Consider the following 22443-nt stretch of genomic DNA (forward strand, 5'->3'; position numbering starts at 1 on the left):
AATTGAACACAGAGAAAACCAAAGACAAACCATGAAACCGATCCTGACACAGCCCAGCTGCAGCTCCCTGCCACAAGTCAGGTGACCTGCAGGTCAGGTGACCATTGGCAGGCCCGAGGCGTGATGTTAACCCTTTCAGTGTGTTATAAAGGATCAAATCGAGAGCCAAATTTGTAAGAAAATTTAGCAATTATTTATTAGATTGTCAGCAAAACAGAATTTCGTTCAGAAAAAAAAACACCACAGCCAAGGGCAGCGTCAACCCCGGGATCGGCACTAGGTGAACCTGGATCTGACTGCCAAAATGTCAGTGTCTCCCCCTCGGTTCACCCTGACTGCTTCATGCTGCAAGCTTATATACCGTTTATTCTGCCTGAGGCAGAGATGACAGAATGTTCCTTTGTGTCCCTTCACATGCAGAACTGGGGCCATACATGTGCAGGGATAGACAAAAGTGGTTCCAGGTGTCTAGATGTTGTCAGAACACTTTGGAGAAGTCCTCATTCATGTGTAACAGGGTGGCAGCAGTGCTAAGTGTAGTAGATGCAATCTTCCTTCGAGGTGTGAGATCACTCCTACATTCCAGGGAAGTCGTTGATCAACCCTCAGGAAGGTTCCATTCATACGTTAACAGACTTGATATTGTCTTAACATCGTCTGGAAACTAATTGAGTAAAAATAAGACTCTGCTCCCGGCTGGGGTGGTCAAAAGACATAGCTTGGATTTTACAATATTTTATACATAAACAGCATGAATTATCTCTACCATATACTACAAGTGCTTCAGTCCTCCCTTGAATGAGAGAAAGGAACAAGATGCAAGCATGTAAAGGAACAACATGAAGACATCGAGGTCACTGAAGTAGAAGTTATGTCCCAGATAGGAGAGGTGAGGAGATGCCTTGACCTTAGGGCTGAAATCCTCTTGTAAGCTATGGAGAAAAGACTCTTTTTCCCTATAATGCATGAAACTATGGGGAGATGAAAGGTTCAAATTGATATTGAGCAAAGGCCTCCATGCTAAAGTAAGCAGATGTTGAAGTAGCTGTAATTCCATGAGAAGTTTAAACAGCAAAAGAGAGAAGAGTGTTTTCTCCTGTGCCCCCAGAAGAAGATCTCTGTTCCCAGGGATGAAGATTATTTTAGAGATAGATAATGAGAACTTTTGCCTTTGTACAGCTCATCTTTAAAACAATACCCCATAAGTCACCATGGCCCATCAACAAGCTATGGGAAGGCTTGTGGAAAATGGGAGGGCCTTCACGATAACAGATTTTCTCCCCTGGGTAGCTGCTAGTCCTGAGAGAGCCACAAGAGAACTGGGTTTTTTCCTCTTGTGGAGAAGTCTCCATAACCTTAACAATTATTATATATTTTTTGTCTATAGTTACATTACAGAGTTTTGGAGAATATTATCATATCACAGCTTTAGAGAGGACAGTAAAATATATGTATGTTAAAATGCAAACCTTTCAGCATTGAAGGTTTTTAAGGAGACTCAAAGGCAGTTCTCTGCTTAGGAAAAAAGATTGTTTATTAGTCTGGATTTGTTGAAATATTTTCAGTTTTCCAGTTGAAATTTCTTTATTATTGTGATGGGTTGACAGTGGCCAAATGCCAGTGCAGCTACGAAAATCATTTATTCATTCTCTTTGGCTATAGTTAAGCAGAGGAAGGGAAAAGAAAACACATGGGGTGAGATAAGGATTAGGAAAAAAACACTTTAAGGGCAAAACAGGCTCAAAACTTTAAAAGGTATAAAGGAAAAAAAAATTAGTTGACAGAATTAAAAGAGGATAATGAGAACTAAAACAAACCTTTAGAACACCTTTCTCTCTCCCCCCATCCCAGCTCTTTTTTCTTTCCCACTGTCAGGAAAATTAATCCACAAACATCAGAGTTTTATGTCCAAAAAGGAGACAGATGAGTCCTGTAAATATTTGAATAAAGGGAGAGGCCATGGGGCATTTCCCATGAGGTTTTTCAAATTTTTGGAGGACACAGCCTCCTTTTTATCCTAATTTCCTGGCCCTATGTCCTTCTCTTTCCCCATTGGCTGAGGTACTTGAGACATACAGACTTCCCGAAACACCTAATACCTACAATCCCCTTCTAATGTATGCCCCCCTGCCTTTGTCTTTTCCTTGTGTTACTCAGTGGAATTCCTTATGGAGTTTATGGTTCTTCCCATTGTTTCTTTCATCTCTCAGGAAGCAATTTTATTTATCAGCAGACCTACAGTTTGTTTGTAAAGAGAAATCTCTCATTCCCTTTATCGTTGTTATAAATGGGTAACGTGATTATTGGCTCTTGCAATTAAGGGATGAATACTGTGTGTATGTTAAGAGAAGTTTTACTGATGTATGGTTATGTTATTGTAGTTTGTTGTTTGGACAAGCTCTGTTCTCCCCATAGTCCCCTTTCCTCCCCTGTATTGTTGCCACTGGACAGCCTTGGTTGTCACGGTTGTCAGGGACATGAGGAGGGAAGGCATGTACATGTGCCCTTTGCATGGAGCAGTTGGGGATGGGGAAAGCTTGTTGCTAGGGAGGTGTGGCATGACAACATCTCACCTCCAATCAAGTTGCAAGAAAGTCTCCACCAATGGACGGCAAAGAAGAGTTGACTGGCAGACTTTGGGAGGGGGCAGGGTTGGCTAATGCAACACCAGGGGCATAAAAGGCAGAGGAGCCATTTTGTGAAGGACCTTATGGCAGTTAGTCACACTCCTAGCCCTGCCCTTTTTCCTTATTCAGTCCTTTGTTGTATTTGCTAAGGTTTAATAAACCTTTGAAAACTTTAAAGTGAACAGTTGTTTCTCACAATGAATCAATGGAATCCTTCCCATTGTTTCTTTTATCTCTCAGTATTCAATTCTATTTACCAGCAGACCCATTGTTTGTACTTTTTAAGTTCTTTCTTCAGTTCACTTAGGGAGAAGAGTCTCTTGCTGTGCCATGGGGTCTTGCTTACAGGAAACAGTTTTCTGTGAAATTTTCTAAACCTGGTTTTCATTTTCACGGCTCACAGTCTTCCCAGAACTTGCTTGCAATGTGAAGTCCCTCCCATGGCTTGCAGTCTTCCCACAACTGCTTTTCGTGGGCCATTTAGTTTATGGGGTGCATTTTTTAAGGATGGGCAGTTCTAGTATAAACGCAAGGGTTCTCTACCTCTGAAAACAAGGGTTCTCTCTCCTTCTGTTTAAGCCTCTCACCAGATCACAGGTCTTTAGCATCCGCATGCTCTAGCATGAGTGCCTTTTTCTAATGGGCTGCAGGTGAATACTACATCCCCTGCATGCACTTCATGGATTACAGGGAAACAGTTTGTTGTATTACAGTCCTCACCACAGCTTGCAGAAGAATCTCAGCTCCGATGCTTAGAGCACCTCCTTCCCCCCTCCCTTCTTTTCACTGACTTTAGTGTCACCAAGTTGTTCTCCTCACGTCTTAACTTTTTCCTTTTCTCTCAGTAGAGAATTGGTGTTCATAGGTTTGTTCTCAGTTTCTATCAATTGAAACAGTTTTTATAGAGCTCTGTAGTGAGATAGAGTGGAAATTTTCCAGAGTAGAAATCCATTTTGATTTAGGTGAAATGTACATCTTTGAGTTAAGTCTGTAGTTTGAAAACATAGCTGTTTAATCTGACTGCCTGTTCTCGTAAAAACCTATGCTAGGAGACACTGCTTCAGCTGAAGGACAGAGATAAGGGGGGGAGGGGCAGACAGAGAGACAGAGAGACTGCTACGAGAGCAGGTCAACCTGACCCAGGAATTCTTTCTGATAAAAAAAAAATTAGAGGCAAATGTCACGCGAAATCGGTAAAAATTAATATCTATGAACCTATTGTGAAACTGTATGCATATGTATTTGAGAGGGAGATAAAAAAGGATCTGGAGTTCCCAGAGGTACACATGTCTTTTAAGGAGAGTAATCTCCACATGCGTCCAGTGCTGTAATAAACATACCGGCTTTATAACTTTCACAAAGTTGTAGAGTTTGTTTGCTTCTGCAAATCATTTTGGTGAGTTAGGCAGGAGACCGTCTCTGTTCTCGCAGGGGCAGAGGGGAAGACAGACCTCCTGAGGCACGCCCTGAGATTTTCCCGGAGGAGTTCCTCTCGTCTCGGCTTGCCTCCTGCAGAGACAGACAAGGACCTGCAGGTGTGCAGAGATAAACACGGTATGTACTGAGGGGCCCCAGGGGGAAGAGAGAGGACGGCTGAATAAGTCACTCGCAGATGTCTGAGAGCTCAGCCTCGTTCCTGTGCCTGCAGGCAGACCAGTCGATAGAGCGACTACACTAGAGATGGGGGTTCACCGTTCGTTAGAGCGAACCGCTAGCGACTCTAGGGGTGAGTGGAATGAACCTGTGTGTGTGTGTGTGTGTGTGTGTGTGTGGTGTCTGAACATTGTATCATTGTATGGTTAATGCATTGCGTGGTTAATGTTAGTGTGTTTGTAATTGTGAGAGTGCATGGTGTACAAAAGCAAGTGAGCGAGTGAGTATACCTACAGTGCAGGGGGGGTTTCTACCTGCTACTGAAGTGGCCAAGTGAGGCCTGAGGCACGGGCTGAGGCAGGCTGTGGGGACAGAGAGTACCCTGCAGAGAAGTGGAGCAAGTAAAGAAGTGTGGGTGAGGACATTTATTGTGTAAAGGTGGTGATTTGTGTAGACTGTGCACACTTTTACCATGGCTAGATGAACTCAAGGGGTTCCTCTGCCCCGGTGGTTTAGATTCGACCCCTGAGAGTTTGTGAATCCTGTGAATTATTGGATAGGTAGAGGAGACGAACGAGTTCATTTAGAGGGGCATTATCAAACTTCGGCTAGTACTATAGTAAGTCTAGACAGAACAACCTGCCATAGAGGATTTAGAGTTCCCTAGCGTGGTAAGCGAAATAGCCTGCCTCTGCGAGCAGTTCCTGAGAGCCTTTAGTGCATTGAGAGGCTGGCACCCTGCGTGAGTACTATTGCAGTGTGGAGTTTGTGAGAGACGCTGGTATTACTGTTCTAATAGGTGTCAGGGCATATGCCCCGAGTATAGATTGAAGTTTCCTGATCAAGCTGATTCAGAACCTAAGATCTTAAAGCTTGTGTGTGAGAGATCACATCTGATACCTGCCACCTGGGGTTGTGTGTGGGAGGAAAACTGGGAAACGACTGTGAAGCTCTGTAAAGAGAGGTTTAAGTGGAAGCGAGATAGGACAAAGAGAAGGAGATAATGAGAACTAACCAGAACTAACCAGAGCAAAGATGTTCCTCGGGCTAGCCCCTTGGGGTATATCTTGACCCACTGGAAAGAAGCCGCCAGGAGGGGGGGCTCTGAGAATAAAAAAGATCTGATCCAATAATGCAGGCGCTGGTGGCCATTATACAGGTTAGAGGATAGAGCAAAGTAGCCACTCCCTGGAACTTTAGATTATAATACCTTATTGCAGTTAATGTTGTTTTTAAGACGGGAAGGTAAATGGGATGAGGTTTCGTATGCTGATATGTTTTTTGTTTTAAGAAATCACCAAGAATGGCAAAGAGACTGTGGGCTCAGAGCTCCCTCTGACCCACTAGTGTTAGCTCTTGAAAAGGAAAACAAAGCAAAGAGGGGGCAAATCAAACGTTGTTGTTCAGCATGCAGTATAGGACAACGGTGTATGAGATCAAAGTTTATAATTCTGAGGGGCAAGAACAAAATGCATTTGATTTTATTAAAGCTCCTCCTAGGAGAAGGGAGGTTGAAGATGAAGAGGACAAAGACTTCCCCAAAATAGAGGAAGACTCAGGCTAAGAAGGCACATCCACTAGAACCCACCCCACTCCTGACAGTCCAGTTGCACCTAGAACTAGGAGGCAAGCAGTATTACAGGCCCCTCTGCGAGAGGCAGTGGGACTAGAAGGAAAGAGATTAATGATTAAGGTGCCATTTACCACTCTTGATTTAGAAACATGGGAAAAGATTGCTAAGAATTATCGTATTGATCCAATACTTACTGCCAAACGTCTACAATATGTTATCAAGCAACACAATCCAGATTGGGATGACATCCAGTTACTACTGGATGCTTTCACTGAAACGGAAAAACAGCTGATCTTAAAGACAGCAGAGACTTTGGCAGAAGATTACTGCAAGAGCAAGCAATTAGATGTAAAAGAATATTTCCCCCTCCAAGACCCAGAATGGGATCCTAATGTATCAGCAGAAGTAAAATATTAGCAGATTATCAAGAGTAGATAGCAACAGGAGTAGAAAGAGCTATTCCAAAAACCATAAATTGGTCTGCCTTATATTCCCTTAAGCAGGGGCCTTCCGAGACCCCGTCCGAGTTTCTAGAGTGTTTAAAAGATGCTATGCGTTGTCATACATCATTGGATCCAGGGTCTTAGATAGAGACGAATAAGCTAGTTAATTCATTTTTGGGGCAGTCTGCTGGAGATATTAGATGTAAACTTCAGAAAATTCGTGTCCAGAAGGGAGAAACCTTGAAGTCCTGCTAGAAGAGGCATAGAGGGTATTTAGTAACCAGAAAGAAAGATAAAAACAAAAAATGAAAAAGTTAGTAGCAGTAGTATAAAAAGAAAAGCAAAGAAAATGCAATCGAAGACCACCCAGACAAGGACCACCTCGGCTGGGCAGAAACCAGTGTATGATCTGTAAAAGAACTAGTCACTGGAAAAAAAATGCCCAGAATGGAGACAAAGTGACCAACAAGTGGCTGCACACGGTACACAACAATTGAGGAAGATGGGAAGATTCTACCCCAGCGAATCCACTGGTTATAACAATGAAGCTGGAGGAAGAAGGGAAAAAAGTAGAATTTTTGGTTGATACAGGAGCCACATATTCAGTTTTACATAAAGCTTTAGTACCTCTAGAAAATTATTATGTTGTAGTGCAGGGGGCAACTAGCAACTCTGAAAAGGCATATTTTTGCAAACCTTTGAGGTATAAATTAGGAACACAAGAAGGTATTCATAAGTTTTGTTGATGCCCAATTCGCCAAAGGTACTTTTAGGGAGAGATTTATTGGAGCAGTTACAAGCAACCATTAAATTCAAAAATGAGGAGGTTACTCTGGAGATGAATGATCAAAAGTACATAGAGGTATTAAGTTTAACTTTAACAGCTATTAAAATTGAAGAGGAAATTGATGAAGAGATATTAAGTCAAGTATTTCCCGGGGTATGGGCCTCTGATGTACCAGGGAGGGTGAAAAATACCTCTCCCATAGTAATTAAGCTTAAGGAAGGGACACAAGCAATGAGAATTAAGCAGTACCCCCTAAAACAAGAAGACAAAGAAAGAATCAACCCAATAATTGAAAATTTTCTGCAGTTAAGGTTATTGAAAGAATTCCAATCTAATTTCAATACTCCCATTTTACCTGTTCAGAAATCTGATAAGTCATACCAGATAGTACAGGGTTTAAAGGCTGTCAATAAAGTAACAGAAGATTTATATCCTGTGGTAGCAAATCCATATAATTTATTAACTTGTCTAACACCTGAGCTAACCTGCTTAACCGTTTTAGACCTAAAAGATGCCTTCTTTTGCCTCCCTATCCAGGAAGCCAGCCAGAAAATTTTTGCATTCGAATTAGAAAGCCCTAAAAGTGAGCACAAAACACAGCTCACATGGTGCGTGCTTCCTCTAAGCTTCAAAAATTCCCCACTCTGTTTAGGGAACAACTTAGAAAAAATCTGGAGTCCTGGGAAGCTCCACAGAAAGAAAGAAGGCTGTTGCAGTACGTGGATGATCTTCTAGTAGCCACTTGGACGAGGGAAGCATGTGTGGCCTGGACGGTAAGCCTTTGAATTTCCTAAAACTCCAAAGATACAGAGTATCAAAGAAAAAGGCACAAGTAGTGAAACAGAAAATAATCTACCTGAGGTACGAGGTCAGTGCTGGGCAAGGGACTTTAAGGCAGGCTCGCAAGGAAGCCATATGCCAAACCCTGAAACTCCAGACAAGAAAAGAACTCCGAACCTTCTTAGGCATGGCAGAGTAGTTCTGGCTGTGGGTTTATAATTATAGACTGATCATCAGACCCCTTTATGCTCTTATTGCCAATAGAAATAGAAATCTCCAGTAGACAAAAGAAGCTACACGAGCCTTTCACCAGCTAGAGTGCCCTCATGTCAGTTCCAGCTTTGGGACTTCCAGATGTAAGTAAACCATTCTTTCTATTTTCCCATGAAAGACAGGGAATTGCCCTAGGAATATTGGCTCAGGACTTGGGTCCATACCAGATGGCAGTTCCTTACATCTCCAAGCAACTAGATGCAACAGCCGAAGGATGGCCAGGTTGCCTCAGAGCTGTAGCAGCAGTTTTGCTGAATATTCAAGAGGCACCCAAGTTTACCCTGGGACAAAAATGACTGTGCTAGTGTCCCACACAGTGTCCGCAGTACTAGAAGTAAAAGTGGCCACTGGCTTTCACCACAGAAGTTCCTGAAATACCAAGCCATCATAGTACAGCAAGATGATATAGAGATAGTAGGGACTAATATTGTCAACCCAGCTTCTTTTCTCAGTAGAAATCAAGGAGAAGCAATACACCATGATTGCCTGGACACCATTGAAGCTACCTACTCCAGCTGCCCAAACATAAAAGACACCCCTTTATACAATGCAAAGACCTAGTTCACTGACAGAAGTAGCTATGTTACCAATGGAAAGCGACATGCTGAGTACACAGTGACTACCTGCAGAAAAGTAATAGAGTCTGGACCCTTACCAACAGGCACCTCTGCACAGAAGGCTGATATAATTGCATTGACCCGTGCCTTAGGAATAGCAAAAAGAGAGAGAATAAACATCTATACAGACTCAAAGTATACATTCAGAGTCGTGTATGCACATAGAGCCATCTGAAAAAAAGAAAAGACTGCTGACCTCACAAAGAAAGAACATCAAACATGCACAAGAAATAATCCAGCTGCTGGAAGCACTTCAGCTGCTTAAAATGCAGCAATTATGCATATTAAGACACACCAAAGAGTGAGCTCAAAATTAGAAGAAAGAAATAAGCTAGCAAATAAAGAGGCAAAAGAAGCAGCAAAAGGTGAAATAACTATTGAAAGAGCCCTAATTCCAGAGAGACAAATTTCCCTTGAAAGTAAGCCAGAATATAATAAGAAAGATAGAAAACTAATTGAAGATCAAAAAAGATGTATAACCAAGAAAAGTGAGCTGCCATTGAAGAGAAGCTAGTAATCCCTTCCCATTAATTGTTGTCACTAGTAACAGAAAAACACCAAATAGCACACTAAAGAATAGATGCCCTAAACACCTACTTGATTAAAAGAATCGTGTCCAAGAATTTATATGCCGCTATTACTCAAGTGACCTGACAGTGTGATCTTTGCCTCCAAACTAACCCCAAAAATACCCATAAGCCGAAACTCAGTCAGACTGGGAGAGGCCATGGGCCCAGACAGCAGTGGCAAATTGACTTTTCAGAACTCCCAAAGAAAGGGAGGTATCAGTATTTATTAGTATTGACTGATACGTTTTCAGAGTAGCCAAAAGCGTTCCCCACCAGAACTATCAAAGCTCGAGAAGTGACCAGGGTATTATTACAAGAAATAATACCATGCTTCAGAGTTCCAGCCACAATATCCTCAGACAAAAGATCACATTTCATTTCCAAAATAGTGCAACAGATTAGTAGCCACCTGAGCATGGACTGAAAACTTCACACTCCATACTGCCCCCAATCAAGCAGCCAAGTAGAGAAAATGAATCATTTGATTAAGCAGCAGATTGTAAGGCTGAAGCAAGAAGTTAACCTACCCTGGCCTCAAGCTCTTCCACTGACACTATTGCAAATTCGAACTAAACCTCGAGCTAAAGAAAAGCTAAGTCCCTTTGAAATGCTTTATGGAAGACCATATAGAATACAAGAAAGAACATCCACCAACATTAGAGGAGCAACACTGGCCACCTACATGGTAGCTTTAAGCAAACAGCTCAGAGAAATTGAGAAACATGTGGCTAGAACTCGGAGCAAAGAGCTAGATAGGCCAGTACATAACATACAGCCTGGAGATTATGTATATGTTGTCTCTTACAGAGAAGACTCTAGAACCACAGTGAGAGAGACCATTCCAGGTGCTTCTCACCACCTTCACTGCAATCAAGATCAAGGACCAAAATGCCTAGATCCATCAATCTTGAGTGAAGAAGGCCCCAGAAGCCCCTTAGAGAGTGACACCAAGAGACAATGAACTGAGACTAAAACTTACTCGAGCAAAATAAGAGTATATCGTGGCCAGAAGTAGTTTGTAATTTCATTTACAGAATTGTTTTGTATATAATTATAACTAGAGTCTTAAAATTAGAGAGTACCTCTATCCAAAGTGATGCTGAATAGCCTTAGTCCCAGGCTTTTAATCAGTATACTAGGTCCATGAAAGAACCTTCTGAGATAAAAGATTTAAACCTATCCACTGTAGTAATCCACAGAGATCAAGTATATGAGGAGCAGGAGTAGCAAGAATGGGAACTGTAGACACTGCAAAGAATCAGAAGAAATCAAGGTAAAGTGCCAGATAGTCAATGAGACGGCTCATGAGAGAGCAGATAAAATTAATGTCTCAACCTCTCCTGTGCTGCAGAATGAGGCCTTTGTCAGGGATGAGCCATTTGTCGGGTGCAGGGAAAACTCGGGGCTCAATATGAGTCATCAGCAAGTTCCATTTATTGAAGAGAGCATCAGACACTTATACAGCAAGTAATAAGCTCATGAATATTCTGTAATTTACACCATCCATTGGCCACACCACAACATCAGCTCTTCCCCATTCCTCAGGGGTTACATCTCTCTTTTCTCATGTCTCTTTCACTATTTGTTATCATACTACAGCTAGGCCCAAGGACACGCTATCTTGCAGGTGCAGGACTTGGAATTAGCAACGGCCTTGTACTTTTCCAATCTCTAGTCAGCTAAAATCCCAACACTCCTGTATACAAACACCAAGAAGTTTGTGATAGCCCAAGTGAATCAGACTTTTGGTGTAATTTCACCTTAATACAACCTGTAGAAGTGACTTGCCTTTAGGCTCATGATACTATCAAGATTAAGCTCTCATTTAAGTTTAAAATAGATACTACACTTTTTACAACGGCAAGACCTTATACAACTCACACTAGTACTCAAATAGTTTAGACTCAACCCAAACTTGAACCTGAAGTGTATGAAATAAGCCCACACGTAGTGAGGAATGTGGGTGAACAACAACTGTTGTTCAATCCAGAATGGTCTCTAAACGTGTTGAGTTGCTAATGCAAATTAACATCTCAAAAACCCAACCAGTCTGCTCCTCTTTCCTAAGAACATCCTTTGAAGGCTGGACAATGTAGTTACAAAGACAGGTATACCTCAGGAGCAGAATAAGAAAAGATCTAACTGAAATATTAAAGGCAGGATTGGGAGTTTTAAATGGAATTGATTCAGAAATACTGATGAATAAGATGGCCACTGCAGAGGGTAGCCTAGCAAAACTGAAGCAACCTTTACAGTCATCTCTATTGGCATTAAGAACTAGACAGTGGCAGATTTCAAAAGTACTGCCAAAGTGAGAACAAGACAGAGACCAAGACCACAAGTTAATAGTAGAAGCACTTAGTACAGTTCAAGATAATGTGTCTTTAGCTTTCAGTTGTATAAAAGCACAGTTATCGATGCAAGCAACAGCATCTTTGATCATACGAGAAGAGAGTGAAAGTGATTTTCCAGCTGATATTCCAAAGCTTGCCTGAGATAATGTGATTGATTTTGGAAAAAAAGTTTCAATCCTAGCAGACTATAGTAAATTTCACCTATGATCCTGCTTCTAATGTGACCACTGCCTTTGTGCTTACCATATGTAATGCCACTGTTTACATTATCCACCCCATCATTGCACTAAGATTAAATAATGAAAAAACAGTGTTATGAGTAAAAAGTTGTCCAAATTTTTAAAAGTTCCAGAGTTCACATGTTAAACCAATTGCTGCCAAGTTGGAGTTCTAACTATTTATTGTTAATAATTTCATGTTGCAATCTCCTCTTAACAGTTTCCTTTTGATTACCTGTTCTCAATAGTGCCTCCAGCCAGCCGGCCGCTGCCTGCCCGCCCGGGAGCAGTGGGGCGCTCTCCCCCACGTTTTGGCACGGGCCTCGCCCGTGCCAGGGGTGACCCGGGAGTATCCCAGGAGCAGAGACCGGCCCCGGGACCAGCAGGGCGCACCTCCCTCAACGTGCGACCCGGCCGTGCCGGTGAGGCCTCGCGGGGAGTAGCCGAAAGTGTCCCGAGAGCGGGGACCCACCTCGGGAGTGGCGGGATGCCCCCCCCCCCCGCCTCGGCGCGGGTCCTGGCCGTGCCGGGGGAGCCCCGCCGGGACCGGCCCAGGTCACCGTGTCCCGCAGGGGCAGCCTCTGGCCGGCTCCCTTTTCCAGGCGTCACCCAGCTGCTTCCTGGAGGATGGCACCCAGGCGATGAAGAAGAGGGGACATCGAGTTGGCATGCAAATGACATCGGGTCCAGCATGCAACGGGGGAAGCCCCTCACCAAACCTAGCCAAAAACCCCTAAAAAACACGAGCCAACACAAATCTGACGAATCAGTGATGTCTAGACATGAGGAACAAAATCCAGTATCCGCTAAGACCCTTTTTACCCCTCACCCTAACCTAAAAGATGTCAGCTAGACAGAGGACCTCGAATGTTAAATAGAAAAAGAGGGAATCTCCTGATGCTCTCCTGAGGATGGAACCCCCAGCTCTGCCTGCAAACCAGTGGACAAAGATGCACTCTTCCTCCTCCTCCGTGCCATTCCTGGGAGCAGTGGCGGCGTGAGCGTGGACCCGTCAGTTCTCCCCACCCGAGCTGATCACTTTTAATAAAGGCATTAAAAAGGAGAAAGATCTCCTTGCCCTGTTTATTTCAACAGTGCTCTACCCTTCAGAACATAGAGTGTGGGCACAAAAAGTCAATGAAAAGTAACAAAGAGTAAACTTAAAATCCTGCATTACTAGAGAACAACTAAGATTCATTTGTGAAAGCAATACTATTAATGCCCAGGATGTGTGTCTAGACACTGAACAGAGTATTTGCCACTTCAAAATTCATCCAGTCACTGATCGGAAAACTGTGCTTGTATATACTGGTAAAAGTTGTGTGTGCTTGAGAACTGCTTGTGGTATTGTAAAAATTGATACTAATGATGTTTTTTGTCTAGTAGAAATCATTCTAATTTTTGTATTTGTAATTTTGTTAAGATTATCGAGTGTGATTTTTCGTACTTGGCCCCAGTGACATCCCACCAGTTGATTAAAACAAATTACACAATGTATCACAGACTATCAGCTACTCCTATCAGAATAGACCTTACATTAGTAATGAAGCCCTAAAGCAGATAGCCTTCCAGAAGTAATGGGTTAAAACATGGAATGAGAGGCATGTAAAGAAGGGCCTAGCACTAGAACACACGGAGAAAGCACAGCACTAGGAAAACAGAGCAATAAATTAGATAAAAGGTAGAGCATCATGACAGGGGAAGAGATAAGTATAGGAGAAACTAATAAGCTAAGCAGGTTTAGAGCCAGCAATGTCAAAACGACCCTAAGGGTTTTGCCAAGCCACGGGATCTAAGCCAAATACACCGGGAATTGACCAAATTAGGAAAAGAGTTCAAAAGTTTAAAGAGGAAGACTCATCGGAAAGACCCCGTCTATGGTGAAGGCAACAGGAACGACCACCTGAAAATTCCCCAAAAGAGATGTCTCCACCTACGCTCCGCCCACGCTCTGCCTACACCACGCCCCATATGAATATGCATGATTATGTATCTGATCTGATGTAATCCTATACCCAAAATTGTATATAAGGCTTGCTTTTGCTATGTGAACTCAGAAATCCATTTTGTGATTTCTCCGACGCGTCGCTAATAAAAATACCTCCTGCTTAATTGACTTAAGCTGAGTCTGATTAGGCAGTCACTCTGCCTGTTTGGGGCAAAATTTGGCATCAGTAAAACAACTAATTAAGCACCAAGACCTGCTAGAAATCTTGAAATAAATCCAAGAAAGCAGAGAGAAAACCTTAATTACTGTCCAACATGATACAAAAGAAATAACTAGAATTCTGCAAAGAATAAAACAAAATGCAAATCATCACTAATAAAATGTGATCTTTAAGTAGTCACCAACTGCAAATAGAATCCTCAATAAGTTGTGTCATCCCCTTGTAATGTTAATATTAGTTAAAGTAAGTTTCAGGTTATCCATGATAATGCTCATTTAAAATTAGAGAATACTACAGCAAGTAGCTGTGTTAACCTCTTTATCAAATGTACATAGTAAAGCATTAAAAGGCACTTATTGTCATAGAAATCTGCATTAAGTAAACGAATTTACTTATTTTCTAGGAAAGGGGGGGAAATGAGTCAGAGTGGAAATTTTCCAGAGTAGAAATCCATTTTGATTTAGGTGAAATGTACATCTTTAAGTCTGTAGTTTGAAAACATAGCTGTTTAATCTGACTGCCTGTTCTCGTAAAAAGCCTATGCTCGGAGAAACTGCTTTAGCCAAAGGACAGAGATAAGGGGGGGCCAGACAGAGAGACAGAGAGACTGCTGTGAGAGCAGGTCAGCCTGACCCAGGAATTCTTTCTGGTCAAGAAAATTAGCAGCAAATGTCACGCGAAATAGGTAAAACTGAATATGTATGAACCTATTGTGAAATTGCATGCATATGTATTTGAGAGGGAGATAAAAAAGGATCTGGAGTTCCCAGAGGTACACATCTTTTAAGGAGAGCGTGAAAAATGCATGTATTTTATGATTGGCTTTTCGCAAATATTAAAATGGATATTATATGTGTTGTGTTAGAAAATAATGCTGTATTATTCTCTTAAGTACTGTGTTAAATATAGTTTTAGGTTATAAAAATTGATAAATACAAACTATGCTATGTAAGATGCTTTGTTTAACAGAAAGGGCTTGCAGTGAGATACCAGCATCCAAGAGCAGGGTTGAGCAGAATTCTGTCGGAGTGAGGATATGCCCAAGAACACTCCAAGTGGGACAACACAGCTAGATTGAGGGATGAAAATTTTGCCCAACAGCATCTGGGGTTGAACAACACAGCAAAACAAATTAAATGCCCAAGAGCATCTGCAGTTGTACCACACAGCTGGATTGAGGGAAAAACACCCAAAAGCATCTGAGGTTGGACAACACGGCAGGACTGAGGGAAAATTACCCGAGAACATCTAGGGTTGGACAACACAGCTGGGTTGAGGGATATCCAATAGCACCTGGACTAGCCAGTAACACCTAAACTTGTAATAGGTGATGTGAAAGTAAAAGGTACCTTATTGTTGTTTTGTGGTGTGTGAGAGTGAGACACACACAAAGTCAGCCTCAACTTCCCGGGCGGGTGGAAGAGGGAGGCAGGCTCTTCAGGACCGAAGGGTATGAGTGACCCGCACACCAGGCTGTAGCTCCCAGGTGGGTGGGGGCTTCTGGGCCAACGGGTATGAGTGACCTGCACACCAGGCCGTAGTTCCCGGGTAGGTTGGGGCTTCTGGGCCAAAGAGGAGTGTGTGACCTGCGAACCAAGCTAGCGTTCCCTGGGTGTGTGAGGGGGCCGTAGCTGAAGAGTGTGAAAGACATGCAGACAGCCAGACAGGTGAACGGACACCAGAGGCAGCCAGAGTCAGGGCCCTTCTAGGGGGCCTGGTGACCCTGAGACCTGGAGGTCAACCCCAAGGCAAAAGAGGGGGCCACAAGGACCTGTGATTTCCTAGCAATAAGGATCCACTTTGTGTCTTGAGAATGTGAAGGAATGTGTGAAAGTGAATGAGAAATAAAAGTGAGTGAATGTAGACGAATCAAAGTATAAGTAATGTAGATTGTGCATTTTAAGCCTTACCATATCTCCTTGGAGGGAGGTGGATTGTATTGAAAAGCAGTGTGAGAAAAAGAGGGGGTGTTTTGGGTGTCAGTAGTTGAAAGAAAAGTGGTATTTAAGTTTTTAGTAAAAAGTGAAAAACGGAAGCAGGAGAGGAGTAGATAGAATATTGAAAAATAAGACAGAAATCCAGTAAGGTAGATACAGGAAAAAGAAAAGCAGAAAAAAATTACCAACAGAAATACCCCAAGATAGCACTTTGAGAGTTATGTTAACAAACAGAAATACAACTCTTTGCAAAATACAGGGTATGCAGAAGTTGATGAGAAAAAAAAAGCAAACTTGTGAATTATATACTTAAAAAGAGCATTGGAAAATTTAACACAAAAGAAAGGAGTTATATATTGATTCAAGGTATGCCTTTAGAGTAGCACATACCTTAAGAAAAATTTTAAAAAGGAGATTACTTAATTAAAGAAGAAAATTATTAGTACATGAGAAACTTATTTTCGAGGTTTTAGAGGCATTAAAATTACCTAAGAGAGATAGCAATAGTACATATTAAAGGACACCAAAAGGTAAAGACCAAAAATAAGAAGAAATAATTTGGCAGATCAGGAAGCTAAAGATGCAGCAGAAAATAGAGCTGAAAGAGTAAATATTAACTCCAAATGAAGAAAAATTGGAAATTCCAAAGTTCAGAGAAGCAAAAAAGGGGAATTAAAACAAGATGGGTGGCGAACAATATAAATCAGGGAAATAGAAACATCTTGATAGAAGACAATTAGATAATACAACGCTTACTAGGGAATAGCAGAGGACATGTATCAAAAAGCCCAGTGGGATACTCAGGCTCTGAGTGATCATTTTTTTAAGGAACTATGGGTGCACTGAGATTTTTAGAGTAGAAAAACAAGTACCTGAAAGATGTATAATTTGCCAAAGGATAAATAAAAGGGTGATGAGAAAAACAATATGAGATGGTCGTGAGTTAGCTCGTCGACCATTTCAAAGTATCCAAGCAGAAGTTTAGATTTGTTAAGCTCTGGATTTATTTGTAAAAACCGTTTAATCCAGAAGAAAAAGAGTATACCACATGCTGGGGAGGGAGGAAGCTGTAAGAAAATAACATTTTTGAAAGGCAATAAAAGAAAAACGGGTTAAGTATAAAGCTGAGAACAAATTACCTCATCCATTCCCGTTCGTTCCCCCACTCGTTCGCACCACCCCTCCCAGCCCCTGTGCCGGCTCCGGCACAGTCCGTCTGTCCCAGTCCGGCCGCCTGGCCCGCGGCCGCTCCGCAGTTCGTGCCGGGGGGTGGGAGTCTGCCCTGCCGTGTAGACCGTGGTTACCGCGCTGACCGCACCGAAGGAAAGTCCGGTCTGTCCCATCCCCGGCTGCCCTGACTCTGTCGGCTCCAGCCGCTGCAGCCGGGGTCTGTCAGCTGCTTTGTCTCGGCCAGATCAGCCACCATCAGCCATGTGGGGGCTATCCACGCTCCAGCTCGGCCTGCACCGGAACAGCCCCTCGGGAGATCCCGGCTGCAGACCCCGCCTTTGGAGGACCGAGACTCGGAGTCATGCCGAGTCTCCCCGTCCTGCCCTGAGCTCCGTTCCCTTGGTAACCACAGCTCCGGCTGCTCGGGGAAACTCTCTAAAGGAATCACTTTATCGAAACACTAAAAGTTCAGTTAGAAGAAAGCCCTCTCCTGATTCTTCCTAAAAATACAAGAGAAAGGCTATAGAAGATAAAAATCAAAAAAGAATGTGTGATAAACGAATTGACCAAATTTAAGAACCGTATAATTATCTTTATTATTATGCAAGCAAGAATAAGCAAGGTTCAGCGCTGGGCGGCCAGGAGTCCCCGCTCCTCTTAGGCGCGCGCCTTTCCCCCTTTAAAGTTCGCTTTTTATTGCCCTTTTTCTCCGGATTCCTGGATGACGTGGTCTGTCTTCTGTGCTTGCTCCTCCGGTTGCTAGGGGGTCTTTTTCTGCCTTCTGGTGGTCGTGGGATGAAGGCCCCCAAGTCTTCCTCTTTGGCTGCTTTCCTTATAAGGCGTATCTATAAGTCTAAATTCTACAAGCTAAGCAATTCTTGCAAGGTTAATAATTGTTACCATATGTGACGGTATCTAGTTACAGAGGGTCTCCTATATCTATGGGGTGGAATTTGCAAACCAAGCAATTCTAGCGAAGTTAGTAATTGTTACCAGATGTAGCTGTACCTAGTTACAAGGGGGGGGGGGTTTGTAAACATAGCAATTCCTACGAAGTTAAAGGTTTTACCATACGTGACTGCACATAGGTATCCTGCTAAACAAGAGCTATTTAGCTATTGTTTTGTAATTTAAATTATCTAGCTATTAATGAACAAACGTATTGTTACTTATTACAGAATGGGATAAAGAGATTGGTCTATTTCCATTAAGAGAAGTTCTCATAGGAGGGGACGGATCAGAGTTTGTAAATGTTCCTTTGACTTTGTCTGAGGTCTGAAATTTTAAGAAATAAAAAAGGGATATTTAGAAGATCCCATAGGCATAGCTGAACAATTAGACCAATTTTTAGGTCCAAACATTTATACTTGAGAAGAGATGCGGTCGGTAGTGAAAATAATATTTTTCTCAAGAAGAAACGCAATTAAGCAGAGCAACTGAAATAAAAGCCTAGGAAAAAGATAATCCGCGGGGACCCCCAGAGAAGACAAAATGCCAACTGTACCTCCTGAGTGGGGTTAAAATAATGAGGAGGGTAGTAAACACATGAATAGTTATCGTAATTACATAACCAAGAGAATAAATGAGACAGCATATCAAAGGCGAAATGCGAAAACAAAAAGTTTTTGAGGGACAGTTTTTAGAAGAGAAAGAAGAAACTCCAACTAAATACATATACAAACTTAAGAGAAAAAGGAAAATGGTCCTAAGTAAGTGGAAGATATGAAAATCTTTAAAGAAATGGGCACATAAAAAAAAATTTAAAAAGTCATAAGCTCTAATTTTTTTGTGGGGGACAAATACCATCTGGAGCCTGTGATAACTTTAAAAGTGAGTCCCCAAGAAGAAGAATTGGAATTTGTAATAGACACAGGGGCAGAGAGAACCTGCCTGTTAAATGTTCCAAAAAGTTATAGTATGAGCAAACATATAGTGAAAGTAACAGGCAAAAAGAGAAAGTTTTACATTTCTAGTCATTAAAGATGTGGTAATTGAAGGAAGAAACTAAAATTTAGATGGGAGATGTGTTATTGGTCCCAGGGGCAGGTAGCAATTTATTGGGAAGAGTCTTACAAGTGCAATTAAGAATAAGAGTTATATCAGAAAACATGAAAATGACAGCTAGAGTTTTGAAAATAGACCAAGTGGATGAAGAAAAAAAATCAACAAAGAAGTTTGGGCTGGAGAAGGAAATCGGGGAAGATTAAATATCGACCCCATAAGGGTTACAATTGAGAGAGAAGAAAGAGAGAAGTTGAAGTAGAGAGGTAGTTAGGAAACTCTGAGATGTTAGAATGTGAAGTGATGACATCTTGGTGCTAGAAGAGAGCAGAAGTGTGAATGCGGGGGTTTTTTTGCATGAAAGGCAGGGAAGTGTCTTAACACATGGTTGTTAAGAGATTATTCAATGCCACACTGGGGTCCAGAAAAACCTTAGCAGAACGAGCCCTGCTTGAAGGGAAAAGACGATAAGTTGACTAGAGAAAGTAAAAGAATGTCAGGAGCACCTGGGGACACCAAGTTTGGGGTTGTCAAAGTTGGGGGGTGTCTGACCGCTCCCTACGAGCGGCGGGGTCTCGGGGGCTGCGACAGGGACCGATCCATAGAGGTGACCCGCGGCGGTGCTGGGAGCAGAGGACACAGGTTTGCCAGTCAGGAGCGGGCTGGCTCCGTGGCGGAACTGCCGGGGGGCTCCCAGACTGTCGGGATCCCGAGTCCAAAATGGCAATGTCGGCCCGGGAGTGGGCCGAGAGAAAGAAGGAAAGAGAGAGAGAGAGAGGGCAAAAGATACCCAAGGCATATCCCCAGGGTCCCCATGCCCGTGGCTGTTCTCCCCTGCTCCGGCCCTGCAGCCAAGTGGCAGCAGTGGGGGAAGGGCGAAGAACAGCATTGACAGCAAGGCCGTGAAGAGAGGGGGAGGGGGGACTAGCACTAAAAAGATAAAATCAAAGCAAAGATTGATGACTCTCCAAACCTCATAAAGCGGTTTGTTTTTCTTAAGTAAGGAGTTGGGGTTTTTTTGGGTTTTTTTGTGTGTTTTGTTTGCTGTTAAAGAGAAGGTTTTTTTCCTGAAGAAGAAGGGGCTGCTGTAGAGAAAGCTTTTAGCTAAACCCAGAATGTTTGGAAGAAAAGCGAATAGTAAGAGTTAATGCAGTATTATCTTTCTTTTATTACTATGCTATTAAAAAGTCCTTTCCAGGTACTACTGAAGCAACAATCAGAATCTCGGAAAGAGGGTGGATTCATGCCAGCAGAATCAAAGGACTTGTGAAGAAACCTAAAAAATGGACTATCACATTTAAACCAGGTGATACCGAACTGACTTTCCAATGGAGACTGAGTGGTAATAGTTTGGGAAAACCCAAATGATCCAAGAAATGTACAAAGAATAACACTGAATTAAGAAATAATATAATGCTTATATCACTGGTTTCAAGCACTGCCTGAATAAAATATCTCCTTGGGGGAGGAATGCTTCAGATAGAAAGATCAAGACTGTTTTTGTATTCTGACCTTAGCCTGTGAATTGTACAGGGGAGAAGGGCAATTGCCATTTCCATTAGTAAACTTTATTTGATTAATTCCAATACTGGACATGCTAGCTGGGTTATAAGTAAATGCTTAAATTGTGAGAGTAATTAGTATTGTAGTTCACAAAATTTATGCTCTTATTGCAAAAAAGTGTTAAAGTAATAACTTAGTTTTGTGGATGGGAATTATTAGTGCCTGTTGAATGAGAGATACCTGAAGAATGGTAGGAGACCACAGTTAAAGGGTGTCAAAAACAATTTGCCTAGAAACTAGTTAAGAGAAAGTAACAAGGAAATAGAGGGCAAGACCAGATTGGCCTCTGTATTTCGCCACCGAGAAGATCAAATACACCTGCTGTGGGCTGCAACCTCACAGGCATGGGAGGTGGGAGTATAAGCCATACTGGACCTCTGTTATTCCTGTTTCTGGAACTCATTTGTTGTCTTTTCCCTTTCAAGATATATTACAGTGACCTTAAGAGGTCACTGGGTGAGAGAAGGACGAGAATCTTGTTTCTTGATCAGAAGGCTTGATTTATTGATATATAATATATAATACATTATAACTATACTAAAAAGAATAAAGAGAGAGCTTGCAGAGACTGCTATGCTAAGAATAGAATAGAAGGAATCTAAAAACAAGAGAGTTCTCTGTCCCTGTGTTCCAGAGAGCTTGCCCTGTGATTGGCCCTTAATTGTACACATGGAACAGGAACCAATCCCAGGTGCATCCTATTGCATTCCACAGCAGCTGATAATCATTGTTTATATTCTCTTTCTGGGGCCTCAGCTTCCCAGAAAATGAACAAGTCCCAAAGAAAGGATTTCTATGAAAAAATGTCTGCGACAAAGATACCAGCAAGATTGTGTCCCAAATGCTACAGAAAGCATCATATGGAAGGAAACCAAAGTTCCTCCTTTATTACACACACCTATGTCAACAGCCACTGTTATAACCCATCCAAATTAAGAACCTGTAGGCAAAATGGAGTAAATTATTAGCTTACAAGAAACTTAGGAAAAAGTAGTAATAAATTTGGAATTGAATGTCCAAAAGGAGAGAGATGGATTTCTTTTAAATTTAATCTTGAAGATACGGTTCAAGATTTGGTAAAAAAAAAAAAAAACAAAAAAAAAAAAAAAAAAAAACAAATAGTAAACGAAAAAGTAAAACCAGCACAGCAATCTAACTCTGTATTGACTCCAAATTTTCTGTTGAGTCGTATTACAAGACTCCAAGCAGTTACAGAAATGATAACAAATAAGGCTGCCCAGGCATTAGAGTTAATATCACGTCAGCTAAGCCAAACATCAACTGTAGGATATCAGAACAGGCTGGCTTTAGACTATTTATTGGCCAAAGAAGGGGGTGTTTGTGGAAATTTCAATATATCAGATTGTTGAAAATTGATGACCACCGAAAAGTCAGTCTAGCAAAAGCAAAAGAAATCAAAGAAGAAAAAATATATATGCATAAAATAACCCAGGTACCAGACCAAAAATTAGAAAACAATGTTAAAATCTAGCTGGTGGGGTAATGTAGTAGAAGAAATTAAGATTTTTCATTTTTTGTTACAACTGTTTTTATGTTTCTTCCTTGTGTAATGCCTTGTTTTATTTTGCCAGCATAGTCCAGAAGATGCAAATAGATAAGAAATATTGCTCAAGCCAAATGATTTACAGAGAATAAGAGTGGGGATTGTGAAAAATGCACGTATTTTATGATTGGCTTTTCGCAAATATTAAAATGAACATTAAATGTGTTGTGTTAGAAAGTAATGCTGTATTAATTCTCTTAAGTACT

The 22443-nt window shown here is 41.9% G+C and overlaps 1 protein-coding gene and 2 long non-coding RNA genes across 10 annotated transcripts in view; 1 reads left to right on the forward strand and 2 right to left on the reverse strand.

The window, feature by feature from the left end:
* Nucleotides 1-22443, reverse strand: part of LOC141726952 (ubiquitin-associated protein 1-like) — a 176760-nt gene that overhangs the window by 4876 nt on the left and 149441 nt on the right. The window lies entirely within an intron of this gene.
* On the reverse strand, nt 3-21718 carry LOC141726955 (uncharacterized). The gene is made up of 3 exons (XR_012577911.1): nt 17079-21718; nt 3968-4136; nt 3-664 (listed from the first exon to the last, which is right to left on the reverse strand). It is a non-coding gene; the product is annotated as an uncharacterized LOC141726955 (long non-coding RNA).
* LOC141726956 (uncharacterized) lies at nt 4062-13954 on the forward strand. Of its 2 annotated transcripts, none has more exons than XR_012577913.1 (3): nt 4062-4181; nt 7676-7796; nt 12083-13954. It is a non-coding gene; the product is annotated as an uncharacterized LOC141726956 (long non-coding RNA). The 2 variants fall into 2 exon arrangements; XR_012577912.1 differs by having other exon boundaries at nt 4115-4353.

The sequence above is a fragment of the Zonotrichia albicollis genome, chromosome W (genome assembly GCF_047830755.1).
Source record: "Zonotrichia albicollis isolate bZonAlb1 chromosome W, bZonAlb1.hap1, whole genome shotgun sequence".
In the NCBI taxonomy this organism is placed as follows: Eukaryota; Metazoa; Chordata; class Aves; order Passeriformes; family Passerellidae; genus Zonotrichia; species Zonotrichia albicollis.